Here is a 14,170-nt window from a genome sequence, read left to right as displayed (position 1 = left end):
CCCCCTCTCTGTCTTCATTTCTCTCTTTCTCTCTCTCTGTTTCATCCTCCCAGTCAATTAAGGCCAGTCTCTCCATTCATCACTCTGTTTCGATTTCTCTCTCTTATCTCTTTTTCTTTTTTCCTTTCTCTTTATCCCCCAGTCTCCCTCTCGCTAGCCCATCTGTCTGTCTCTCTTCATCTCTCTGTCTTTCTCTGTCTCCCTCCACCTCTCCAACCCCCCTCTGTCTCTCTCTCTCTGTCTCTCTCTCTGTTTCTCTGTCTCTCGCTCTTGCTCAGCCACTGTAAAGAATCATTTTCTTCCACAGTTGTCTATCCATCCCACCACAGTTGTTTCTGCTCTTAATAACATTTCAAATTTAAGGTTATGGCTGTTTTTGTATACACCTAAAACCACAGACGCCGCCCTGTTGACATACATGGTTCTATTTCTACTCTGAGACAATTCCAATCACAATTTTGATCTTTTCTTTTCATCAGAGTGGTATTTGAAGGAAGAGAAGGGCTGTTTCAGCCACTTTATGTCTTTAAAGTAGTCAAGCTGTGAACATAGTTATGTGGTTTTGATTTGATCCTTTCGCTAAAGACACGTGTTTGGCTTTTATGTATTATAACACATAAAAGCTTTCAGGGCATCATATTCTGACAGGTGGTTTTCTCTCAGTTCACATCTGTATTTGTGCTATCATGGTTAAATTGGTTCTGTTCAACTTAGAATCAGTGTCCGTTTATGCATAATCTTTAATATATAGCTCAGATATGAAGGACCTGGCTGTATAAATAATTTACTTGCTAAATCATTCCCAGAGAGCAAGAGTGAAACAGTTGGACCTGAAAATATTGTTAGTAAAGTGTTGGGTTGGTTTTTTTTTAACTAAAGTTTATCAAATGGGACTGCTGTGGATTTAGCTTCTTCAGAAGCAGCTGAAAGTGTCTCCGCTCAGGATAAATGATGCACATTGTGAGCTTGAGGAAGGCCAAGAGCAGATTTATCCATCTACCATGTCAGGCTAAGAGTCGCCCTCGTCACTCTGAAACTTACATGAAAAGAAATATCTGCTCCAAGAGTCTTTACATTAAAGGAGACGCGTTCGTACAAATGCTTGATGATTCTTTGGATGATCCGAGAGAGCACAGTCACACTGAGAGTGCGTGTCCATTCATGTGCGTGCGGGTACGTCCTAAATTAGGCCCAGAAGGTGTGATGTCACAGTTTCAAAGGGCTGTTTGAGCGAGGAAGCGGTTTTAGTTGCAGGCATCTGATTGTTGTGGTTAGGGTCAGATTAAGGGGTTTGGGAGGTCAATAAAAGGCCTCACAACGATCGCACGTACAACTGTGCGTGAGAGAGAAACGCAGGAAATTTTCCTTGAAGCCGAATCTGTCTTCACCGAGTTGGAACAACAAAAATTGCAACTTTTTAAGTTTTTGCTCAACGGCAGGACACAGTGCTACATGTTGTTGGTGTTTACCAAAGAATCTGCTGCTGCTGTCACGGCTGTCTTCCACTCAAAGCCTGGTTTCTCTCCCTCCAGGAGTCTCTGGGCATTTAAATGTTGACATTTTACATAACTTAATTAATAAGATTGAATTTGCCTGAGGGTTTTCCACAACAACAACAAAACCATTGAAAAAAAACAAAAAAAAGCCAACCCACATCCCTCTTAAATTCTTATCCAGCAGCTTTCAGGAGACATTCAGGTGTTTTTTAACATTCTAGATTCCATTAAGCGATTTAGGCTGCAAGCTAAAAACGGTAACCATGGCGAAGACGTAAATAGGCTGCCTGTATAGTTCAGGGAGAATTACTTGGATGGTGCTGTAACAACATGACACAGGACGACATTTGTGAAGGACAGAAATGTGGCTGGCGTCATTCTGAGTTGAAAGACCTCATGCATGTTTAGTTTGCAAGCATGACCCTGTCAAAGAGGATCACAGGGTATCAGAACTGTGATAAGCGCTGATGCTAATGAAAGAAGAACCAGCTGGAGCTGAAGGCGCCTCTTGATTCTCTTGGAAGCATCTCCAAGTCAGAACAAGTAAAGTTAGTCCACCTTTATTCTGCAGTACGCCACAGGAAATTAAAAAGAGAGGCCGGTGGGGAAACAACTGGGAACAGTTGGTGCAATCGTGCTCCCTGCAACATGTTACATTTGTAACGGGGTGGGGCCCAACATCGGGATATGGTGCAGGATATGTGCCATGACATGATCTACACACACACACACACACACACACACACACACCACAGAGCAGATATCCTTATGTTTTCTAGCAACAGGTCGTTCTAACAGCTGAAAGCTGTTAATTTTAATACTTCACAATCAAATAAAATCAGGAATGCATCACCAAGATGTGAAATCTCATCATTGTGGTTTCATTTACTCTGGAAAATGTCAATGTCATCCAGTAGAATGTTTTACTGATCGTTAAAGGTGCATAACAGCGTGTGATGAAACATGTTTAATGCACTGCTGAAGGTGATCCGAACACGATGCTCTTTTTTCCACTCGGAAAGTGCTCATTTTGGGGTTTATTGTGAGCCAGATGTTTATTGTACTGTGGGTGCATAAGCACACTAAAGAAAACACACAGGATCGAATAATGAATATACCTTGAAAAGGAAAGCCTTTCGTGGATCAGACCCATCTGTTCAGCACATTCCACCGAGGCTGGATTGGATTGAGATCTGGAGGAATTGGAGGCCGAGTCAACACTTGGAACTTATGTATGAGCCCCTTAAACCATGTCCAATGCATTTTTCACCTTTCTTCCATAACCAGCAGTAGCTTGTTCAGCAGTTTGAGCTATGGTAGCTTGTTCGTTGGACTGGACCCTTTGGGCCACATGCGCATCAGCGAGCCTTGTCCCTGTCCCTCCTTCCTGTTCCTTCCTTGGAACAGTGTTGATAGACCAGACCAGGAAGACCCCACAAGAGCTACAGGTTTGGAGAAGGTCTCACCCAGTTGCATAATCCTTCCTCCTGCCCTGCTCTCCAGCTCTGAGTAAAATGTCTCGTATCGGTGGAAAGATAATCAGCGCTAATCTCTTGACCCATCCCCTGATTATTGTTAAAAGGGAAAAATAAAACCAGCTCAGCACAAAATCTTGGCATTCTCCTGCAATCTACTTAACCTCTTGTCAACCCAATGTCATGAACCAGGTTTCCCTGGTAGTCAAGCCCAGGTTACACACACTCTGCACCAGATAGTTTGAGCCTCATGCCTAACATTCCAGGCTTTGGGCCCCTTCGTACCATTTGTTGATCGTTGAAAGGCTGCAGCCTACCTGAGTGTTAATGCTGACCATCTCCATGCCTTTATGACCACTGTCCCCATCTTCTCATGGCTTCTCCAGCAGGATAGTGCAATGTGTCACAAAGCTCATATCATCTCAAACTGGTTTGTGGAATGTGAGAAAGGTGCTGCAGTGGTGGATTCACATCGGGGATGAGCAGCCGACAGATCTGCAGGAACTGCTCGATGCCAACATGGACCAACATCTCTGAGAAATGTTTCCAACACCTGGTTGAAAGAATGACAAGAAGAATTAAGGCAGTTCTGAAGGCTAAAGAGGTTCCAGCAAGGTGGACGTACTAAAGGGGCTCCTTGCCTGGTTTTCAGCCTGGTCCTCCTTCCCTGGATCCATTTTCCCCATGTGTTCTAGAAGACAGGATGACAGAATAACCTTGGATTTTTATTTGTTTGCAAATTACTTCCACATTTTGCTGCCAACCTGTGCCATCCATCCCAGGAACTGAAGTTTTCTATAGACTTTAACTTTGCTGTTGTGTGCTGAATATGGGTCCAGTTTCCAGTCTGACAGGCATAAGAGTAAAATTCCTTCGCTGAATTTAATCTCCTCCTTATGCAAAACATCCTGACACAAGTTTGTAAATAGTTGACTGCTGCGGAGAGTAATTCCTGACAAGAATTATTATTACTTCAGTTTCTGTACAATTAGACAGGAGGCAAAGTGAATGCATTGGTTTTTAATAGTTACATATAACAATCAAGAAAGGAATATTCTACTATCAAAGGCTTCAAGTTATTTTAACTCTATTATTTCATATTTATATGCAAACAAAGGGAAAGAAGAAGCAAAAACTCTGACTTCTACATCCAGCTAGGAGGTGAGACATAATTCATCTGCAGAAAACTACTGTTAATATTTCTAATACCAAACCGTCTTAATAGATTTCAGGTTGTTGTCTGCATGCTGCCAAAGGTTGGTCAGACGATCGCTGATAGAGAGTTCATACTGATGCAGAGAAAGTCTTATCTTACATTGAGGATCAGGAATAACAAAGTCAGAAATCATGTGTGTTTGTGTGCGTGCGTGCGTGCGTGCACGTGGGAACTTTCTGTGAAATGTGATTTCCAGGGGGAAGCTACAGAGGCGAGCTGCTGGGATTTAATTTAATTGCATTTGGATATTTAAAGCAGCTCAAAGGCCAAAACTACAGGACATTTTTCTGTCCCCTGCAGATATTAGCTGATGTCGTTATTAAACATCCCACCCGCCACGTGCAACCACAATATTTGAGCTGAATCTCACAGCTGTGTTCTTGATTAATTTTGTCACTTCCAGCAGGCCAGGAGAGTTTTTAGTGATGTGATCATGATTTTAATCTATTCCAGCATGTGCTTTTAGAGAGTTTTCCATGTATTTATTTGGGACTTCTTTTTAGTTTTATGAATTCCTCCTCATCTGTTCGTATGGGCATGCGTCTGCCTGCCGTACTGTGTGTAGGTGTCACACGGGAACTCAAATCATGTAGCTGGTCTGTATGTGGGTCTAATGGACCGTGTGTGCACGGAGTTTTCTGCAGACTCACTTTAGCTTAATAACCTTCATGTAACAGATTTACATCAGTGCTGACAGGCTCATCTTTGCCAATTATGTCTCTGTAGTAGCTTTTCAAGGGAACAAAACATGTTTGGAGAAATGTCAGAACGCTGCTGAGCTGAAAAACAAACAACATTCTGAGTCTGGGAGGCAGCAGATAAAAATCAGCCCTCACTGAAGAGCAACTGCAGAACCTCCACTGGGTCCCCATCAGAAGATGTGTGAATTTCAAAGCCCACCTATTTCAAACCCAGAACCTGGAGGAACAACGGTTTCACTTTGCTGTCTGGACCTCAGACTTTGAGGACTCTGATCTACCCACATTTGGGGAAAAAGCAGTATAAAAAAAGTATACAGTATACACCAGTATATTATCGTGATAACTGGCATTTTCTTAATTTATTCTCCTTTTAGATTAAATTTCATGATCGCATTTAAAGTTATATTATACATTTTCCTTCAATGACTTTTTTTTAATCTAAAATGGCTTTGAACTTCCAGAAATGCCCTATATAAATAAAAACTCCTATTTTTTATATGACAAACATTCTGACAATGACCAGACTTTGACCAAAAGATGGACCAACCAAACAATCTCCAACCATCAGTCATCATCACGTCTGTGTCGTCCTCAGGAAACTAGCAGGAAATCGGGTTCAAAGTAAAAGTTCATTCTTTTTTCTCCTTCCCATCTACAGTGATGTGCAGAATTTGGCCATGACACATTCTCCCTTTTGTGCCATTTGCTGATTCTGCGCTCCCATTGTTCATATCTCATTGCTTAGCGTTGGTCGCGCATTAGCATTCTTCTCCGCACGATTTATTTACTCTGCTCGAACCCAGATAAAACTTGCAATGATAACCAACTTAATTATAATAAATGAGGCCAACAGAACTCCTACTCAAACTAATTTTACTTCCTGCTTCTTAAAGGACCATTTGTTTTCATTATTGCAGGAACAGCCTCAGAGTATCCACAGACGTGAAATGTAATATCAGCGTGTCACACCAGGAATCCATCTTCTTCTGTTAGAACTAAAAGGCTTAAATGGAATCCAGTCCTTCTTGACTCCGTGGGCCATGGGCCTGAACACTCTGCAGTATCCGGACTTGGAAGTTCCAGGTGAAATCCTGGAAGTCCTCCCTGGTTTAACCATGCTGGCAGGAAGCGGGTGAGTTTAATGAGACTAGCCTCTACTTTGTATGCAAATGAGATGTAAATCATCAGCCTGTTTCACGGCCCATCCTTTCCATGCACAGACAGCAGCAGCAGGAGGTTCAACTGGAACCCAGTGACCAAGAGAAGCAATACCAGCTAAAAAAACAGCGAATGTTAAAATGTAATGGATGTGCTGGGGATTTTTCAGGGAAACATTTTTTCTGGTTTTTACGTAATAGAACAATACAGCTGTCATAAATAATGGCATAAAGAATGCAAGATAACCAACCAAAGCTATGCCCGTCCTACTGCCTCTAAAGCAATAATTTAAGCTCCCTCCCTTTCAGAACATTTGAACAAGCACTGGGTGGTTTAACCTGGATGATAGTGGGCTGAATTTGTAGAATTTATCTCGAGGTGATCAGTGGAATGCCTGAGGACTCCTCGTCCTCTTCACAGCCAGGTCATCCCGTCGCACACATTCCCTGCAGATGGGCCGTTCAGTGCAGTATTATTTTGCAGTCAGCACTGAATAAAAATCAACTACCTTTAAGTTGCATAAAATGAGTGTTTAGGGTAGTAAATGGAAGTGGGAACAAGTTAATGTAGGAATCAGTTCTTTTTTGCGTGGATTTTACTAAATCACTCAGGATTTTGGTCCCATGGAACAGCTCTATTGTTTTACCTTTCTCCTTGGTTGAGGGTGAACTTACTTAAACCTCCACAAAGTCATCTGGACGGCCAGAGTCGTCACCGAGATCGTTGCAATCGAGTGTTCGCAACAAACGCCAGGAACGCCGGGAAGCGATATCAGAGGAGTTTCGCGTCAAAGCACAATCAGCCCGAGCGTGCAAGAGGACCTGATAGCTGATGAAGGTGATGACATGACTGTGGCCAGAAGGCTGCAGATCCTGCAGTCAGAAAGCATTTAAAGAGAATTGCGTGGAACTTGTGTTGTTCCTGAGCCAATTGTCTTCTTTAATAAGAGGGGATGGTTTCACCTCTGTTCCAAGAGGCTCGTCCAATGGTTTTTATCATTCTGGGAGTTTGAGACTTGTATTACTGGGTGTGACACACACTTCAAACCCCGAGCAACCATCGTCGGCAGCGTTCAGACTCCCAAGAGATGATCTTGCAAATTTTGATTAACTTGGGGGGAAAAAAGCACCGATTTGGCGGACAAACATGCCAACTTTAACAGATCGTATCCAGTGACTCATACCTGACAAAGGAGTAAGTGTGAGGAGTTGAAAACTGAAAAGGTCTTAAAAACAGAAATTCTTTAATATGAAAGTATGAAAATCAGTTAAGTGGAAACACATTTTTCCCCACTCATGCCCACCGTTGTTAACAACTGTGAGTGAGGGTTTACACTCAACCAAAGTGCCTTGTTTTCCTCCGGGCCTGGCAATTAGCAACAACACATATGTTGGTCTCCAAACACACATTTAAGCAACACAGACCACCCATCAGAATACCAGGAGGTTCTGTGCTCTCACCACTTTCATATAGGCTGTGCTTCTAATCACATTTTGTCCTTTGAATGGGTGAAAACCAACCCAAAAATGTAGTTTTGCATCACTACATCTGTTTCTGTTAGCCACAGCTCAGCTCTCACTGCTCCAAAGGTTTTTCTCACCACTTTTTCCACTCAAAATGGAGACCGTGAAGTGGCCTTTTCGCTGTTAAATGGCACATTCTAACGAAATTGAATTTTCCACCCTGCCCCCTCCGCCGACAAAGAGGAGTGGCTGCTGTTCAGGGAGATAATTATCATTATATAAAACGGGTCAATTAGACCCACTGACCTGTGCGAACCTCTGCAATCTGCAACGATTACTGTGTCAATGATGCACTTTGGAGAGGCACATATAATTAAGCCACTTTAGCCAGAATAACTTGGCTTTGGTTCCTCTGTACAAAGCAGAGAATATATGAAAGGATTAACATTCAGATAGTCTGATTAGCCTGAATGACAATGAACAATGTGTCAGTGGAACATCCAAGCACATATAGTGGAAACTTTAAAAACTGAATATTAAAGTGTGATTTCAGTAGCTCGGTGCTAAATCAAAGGGGAAAGGATGTTAGTGTCCATCTGAAGTCGCTCTGTGCTTTTCTGCAGGGAGAAGGATGTTAAGTGGATCAGCCGCTACTGTGTGAAAGCATGTTGGCACAAGTGTGAACAAAGATGTGAGGAACATCTTGGTTTTTTTGGATTTACCCTGACATGGACATTTCTCCACTTGCCAGTTTCGATCTCTGCTTTATATTTACCTGATGTTTGATCTCCACCTGCCTTAACCCTTAATCCAGGGCTGCTGGCACACAGCATTCATGGGAACATCTTCTGTGTCTGTCAGAAGTGATTAAAGCGTCTTCAAGGTTTGAAGCTCTTTGAAGCCGCTCCAAGCATTTTGTTTTTTTGAGCTGATGAAATGTGATGAACCATTATTGTGATTGTTTCGTATATTGAACTTTTGTAGAATTTGGATCAGAAAGCCGCCTATAAAAGTGGAAAACTGAGTCGTTGCAGCCTAAAATCTTTAAGTGGTGGTTTTGCATTTGGCTAAACTGAAGAGGGTGGCCAGGATTTAGAGGACCTGAAGTCTGAACCAAGGATCAAAGAGGGACAAATGGTCGCAAATCAGTTAACGAAAAGGACCAGGGGTTCCGATCTCTGCCTAAATTGGCAATGCTGTCCGATGTCTCTTAAAGGGGCTTTCAGAAGACCAAGGCGTGTGTCACATTTAGCAGCCCAACACTAGCCAGTGGCTGCTTCTTTCATGCAAGATCTTTGACCACCCTTCTTAGTTGGCTCGTTTCTTTTGTTCTCTGTTGAAATCCTGATTTCAACATTTGGTGCCAGCTGCACTGGCCAATAAAATAAACCAAATCTGAAGGAGAGTGAATGAGTTTACAGGTCAGCCAGTGACTTAACTTTGGAAAAACAGCTACTTTAAGGATTAGATAGAGAGTCTACAGGAACGGCTGTTGGCATTTGGCCAAATGTAGTGATTAAAATATCTTGGGATGTTTAGACGTATAGCTTTCACAGAAGTGTTGGAGGTAGCAGCTTTTAAAGGGACATATCATTGCCGACAGTGCAAATCTGTGCCTGTTTATAGACATATAGTGGTAAATTAGACTTAAGTTGATAATGCAGTTAAAAGTTAAAGGACTGCTGCATGTAAACACTTGAACTAGACCTGATATGCCCCCGTGCATTCTGCCTGACCTTTGACCAAAAGGTAAATGAAATAATGCTGGACAGAGGGAGAGGTGCATTTAAGACTAAGTCTAAGTCTAAGTCCTTGCACATTGGACGCTGGACGCAGTAGTGACGGCTCCTGCTCCCAGATTGATGGCCGGCTGCGTCTCTGGCTCGGAATACCTCTGCATATAAATATACTGATAAAGAACTGTCAGACAAATATGACATAACAACTGACGCCAGTTAATAATGGATTAAAAGGACAAGACAAAAGTACATTTTTAGAGGGCTGTCGAAAGGTGAAAAGGTTAAAAATCCTTTTTAATAGCAACGACATGGCTTTAATTAGCATCTTTAGGTGAGGATTCTTCTTAATTGTCGTGGACAGACTCAAGGCTGGCTGGAATCCTCCAGAAGCAACAAGTAGCCTGTATTTCCACTGGTAGCAACTGCTGCTTTTTGTCCATCTGGCATCTTTACTGTCCGATAAACACCTGCCACCGCGGCTCCGTGTGAAAGCATTGTTACAGCGAACCCAAGAGTCACAGTAAACACAGCGATCCGGCAAAAGTTTCTGGCAATTCCTCATAGAACCGTAATTAAACTGTCAAATTAAAGAAACAGGATCAAACACGTCAAAATCCAGGATGAAAACAGGGACCCTTATTTGGAGAGAGTGTCACCTCCCAGCCCGCTGATCTATGGGCTGCAGGAGAAGGTGGGAGTGTGAGAGATGACAAAGTCCCGCTTGAGTATGAGGAGTAGGTGGGTGTTAAACAGCGCTGGTGTGAGTCTGCGCATGGGACACCTTCTTGGCACGGATCTCAATTTAATCTGAGAGCCCTGAGAGGTCGTCACAGTCTGCATATCTAACAATGACACAGGCGCAGGAAATAAACATATTTTCAATCCAATCAGCTTCGCTGCTGAAACGCCGCTTTAAAGCCGTATCCAAAAAATAAATAACTGCTTAAACGCAAAAAATCAAAGTGGAAAAATGAAATCAGAGGCTGATTCATGTCTCCATCCAGCGCCTCCCAAACCTGGATTAGGATCATATTTTAAATCACAACCACAAATCCAACTTTGATGCTTACATCCAAATTTGGGGCAGCGTCCTCACTTTAGACCAGATGGTGAAATACGGCCAGGAGGAGAGGATAAAAAAGCAAATATGAAAACAAATATGTCGACATGCAACAAATATCTGGACTCAGCTCAACATGTGGACTTGCTTCTGCATCACGGGAGTTATGTTTCGCCTAGATACACTAAGGGTCGGGTATTTTACCTTCCCCAACGGCAGAGCTCATCCAACCTCCAGGCTGGTGGGTATGAGGAGACACCCAGTTTTGCCTGTGTTGCTATGGGCTGGATTTTGTTCTGCAGCTCATTGATTTTTGGAGGATGGTTGATTTCATTACAACTTTGGAATTTCTGGAAGGAAGAAGAACCCTGGGAAAAGTGCTGCATTCTTGGGACATTTCTACTCATGAGAAGTGAAGGCAAAAATCATTTGGATAGGCATCAATTTGGACAATATCAGCCGCGAATCGGCGATGATATCAACATCTGCTTGTCCTCAGACGACCGCGGGAGGAACCACAGGAACTTCCTCCCACCTCTTCCGCTCAGGCTGCGCTGACAACGGAGGTCATTTGTGGACAGATATTTTTATGGGTGCTTGTCCCGGATCACATACGCAAAGCATACATCAAAACTTGAAGGATGGTTTTGGGCTGGTGTGGTCTACACACACACACACACACACACACACACACACAATTAGAGTTACGTGACTGTCGCTTCTTAACATTTTTTCCAATCTGTATTCTCTCACCCAGTAACTTGTGCTGTAGCCAACAAATTCCCAGGACATCATATGTGTTTTGTATACATTATGATCCCAGTGAAAGTGTAGCTTTTTATAGATATAACTCTCATTATAACCCAGTGAAGGAGGAAATCGATACAGCGACTGAACAGGAAATGAAGAATGGGAAATGAGAAAGTCGGGAAGACAAATTCACCCTCTTTCTCAAATTCAGGCCACTAAAAATCTGTGTGCACATTCCAGATGATATTCCTGACATTCTGCAGTCGTCATAAGCTTTCTATAAATAACACTCTTCACTGGTATCAGCAAAAATTAACATTTCACACAGCAGTCCAAGGGAGCCGGTCCAGAGCTGTAAAACTCAAAGGCTTTATTCACATGAAGTAATCGATGGATAATGTAAGTGAATAAAAAAATGCATCATGACTCAAACTATGCTTTTATCAGCTAACAGCTCTCAGTGCCTAAAAACCCAACAAAACTCTTTATAAATTATAATTCCAGCACCATTCACCAAACAGAGCACTGCGGCCACGCCGAGCCTGGACTTCTGAGCTCTCTGGAGGGCCTGAGCGTCACTCATGTTGGCCAGGGTGCATTTTTTCTGAGTGTGTGTTGCAGATGGGGACACAAAAAACCCCCCGCAATATTAAAGAAAACGTTTCGTCATGTTGTCAGAGCTGTGGCTCTCAGAAAAGCCTTCCTGTCTGGAGTCACAACCATCCCGAGGGACGCTGGTGCGGCCAGCAGACAGGCGGCGCGCAGCCATTTCTTTTGTTCCCACTCTTGGCGCATATTTGGAACTTTCAGCACGTTCAGCTATATCAAAGAGGAGACTGTCACACAGACTTTTATTAATGTCCTTCGGAAGTTCTGGTCCCAGCAGCAGTCCTCTGACTCTCTTATCTCCAAAACCTCAGAACAAACACGTATGCACCGACATGATGAGACGCACCGAAGAACCGAGGAGTAACGTGACGGAGGACGGCAGCTGGATGTGAGGGATTAAGAGAGAGCCATGGAAGTGCCGTCCAGCACATGCCTGACATACTGTAATCTGGTCCTCTTTGTGAGCGTTGTCACAACAATGCAAAGCCCCCGGCAGGTATGGATCATGGAGGAGGAAAAGCTTCCAGTGAGGGATGCCAAGGTACAACATCAGACTGAAATCCTGCTCTGATAGAGGCGGTATGTGGAGTGTCAGGGTTCCTGGGAGGTTTCTTTCAGTCGTCTGATTTGCTCTCAGGTTCGGCATGTGTGGAACTCGAGATCATTAAACTCAAAATCTCTCAAAGAAAAAAAAGAATTTTTACTAAAAAAAAAGTCATCCATTGAACACCACAATGCTCCTTTCTGAATGCTGTGGTGGTTCAGTCCTTGTGCAGCTCAGCAGGACCTTACAGGCATCCGGCATGTTGCTTTGATTAATCCTGGCCTCTGAAATCCTGCACTGGAAAATTCTCCAGGTTATTTCCTGCCACTTTGGCAACCTGGTGCTCCTTGATCCCCAGGAAAATCATTTTTGCCTCCATAACCAGATATATGACAGCCGGCGTCCCTCTGTCTGACTTTTAGAAAAAAAACTCAAAAAGTTCTGATTGGATTTCTAGGAAATGTTCAGGAAATGTTCCGGATGGAGGGAGTTTGACCTTATAAAGTGACCTACTACGTAACCTTGGATACCTACTGACTGTGTACAATCTGTGATCTGTTCGCAGGCATTTTGAATAAATCATGCCGACATTCACTCTGCTTTTGAAAGAGAGTGTGTGCTTTGACAATTGTTACATAATGACTACCAAAATCTTAATTCTAAGTTTGAGGTGGGTGCATTTTTGCTGGGCCCCACAACTTCAAAAGAGGTTTATGACTGGTTTTAAGGGTGAGGTTAGAATTGGGTTTAGGTCGAGGTTATGGGGTTAATTGGGATGGTTATGGTTGGAGTAGGGCACTGAATAAGGTATTATGTCTATAAAAGCCCCCATAAAGATAGAAATGTGAGATGTGTGTCCCTGTTACATCCCTCCAAAGAACTGGAGAGATAAAAGCTCCTGTGTGATCTCTTTATTATTGACATTTTTAATGGGCTTTAAGTGCATCCAGACAAATTGTTCTGGAGTCAGATTAATTAGGCAGCTGACCTCAACCCTGACCCCCGTTTAACTAATGGCTGCAATGGAAAAAAAACGCAAGTTAACATTTGTATTTCCACCTTTTTCCATGCAGATGGAAGATGAAGACTTTGTAGTCCCACGAGTCACTTTAATATTGTCAGCATGTTACGAGATTCAGAGGAATAATGTAGAACACAACGCCCCAATAATGAGCCAGAACTCCTCCTAAAATATAATAAAAGACCAGACTAGGGAACTAGCAAGGCTCGCAGTCTTCTGGATGCTTTTTTAAAAACAAGTACAAATGGCTGCCAGTTGCGATTTTATTTATTCAGCACATGCTGCATTCAGATATTCTGGAGCTGCAGGGTTTGTGATTTGAGTTGTATTCAGATCACGCGCGCTCATGTCAGCTGCACTTTTCAAATAACCCATCATCCTCGGCAACATGGCTAAATGTATATAACTGTATTATATTTTTTAATCTCAACTCACCCTTGCATTAAATGGAGGTGTAATCTGGAACCGAGGCTCTCTGGCTGCATTAGAAAGCCCAACAAAACAGCGTTGCTCTTCAATCAATGCGGCTAAACCAGAGAAGTTAAAAGTTCAACCTGTCATGCGCTCGCTTGACTCTCACATTAGACAATGATTAACACATTAGAAGCACAACCCAAGTGTGTGTCGGACCACAGCCTGCGACCATCCACACCAGCAGGGATCCAGAAGCGGAGGAATTCACGGCGTGCTTTAGGTGAAATAAAAAAAATAAAAAAATACCAAAACAACTGGATTTCTATTGAGTTCCCGTCCCTCCTCACTTGAAGGGGGCTTTGAAAGAGTGGCCTGCTGAATTCCAAACGCTCCCTTTCGTGCAAGCAAACGCAGCAGCTTTCATCTCCCACCAGCCCAGCCCGGCCCGACATGGCTCTCGTTAGGCCGCCGTTAAATATTTCATACGACCCAAAACTACAGAGAGGCAACGCGGCAGGAGATGA

The 14,170-nt window shown here is 43.1% G+C and overlaps 1 long non-coding RNA gene across 1 annotated transcript; it reads right to left on the bottom strand.

Annotated features, from left to right (window-relative positions):
* Positions 1–1,030: 1,030 nt before the first annotated feature.
* Positions 1,031–3,514, bottom strand: LOC130539958 (uncharacterized). Its single transcript, XR_008954263.1, has 4 exons — positions 3,289–3,514; positions 2,767–3,061; positions 2,615–2,689; positions 1,031–2,212 (listed from the first exon to the last, which is right to left on the bottom strand). It is a non-coding gene; the product is annotated as an uncharacterized LOC130539958 (long non-coding RNA).
* Between the last annotated feature and the right edge of the window lie 10,656 nt (positions 3,515–14,170).

This window comes from Takifugu flavidus, chromosome 16, assembly GCF_003711565.1.
Source record: "Takifugu flavidus isolate HTHZ2018 chromosome 16, ASM371156v2, whole genome shotgun sequence".
NCBI lineage: Eukaryota > Metazoa > Chordata > Actinopteri > Tetraodontiformes > Tetraodontidae > Takifugu > Takifugu flavidus.
The sequence above is the reverse complement of the archived record's forward strand: the minus strand, read 5'-3'. Positions and strand labels throughout refer to the sequence as shown.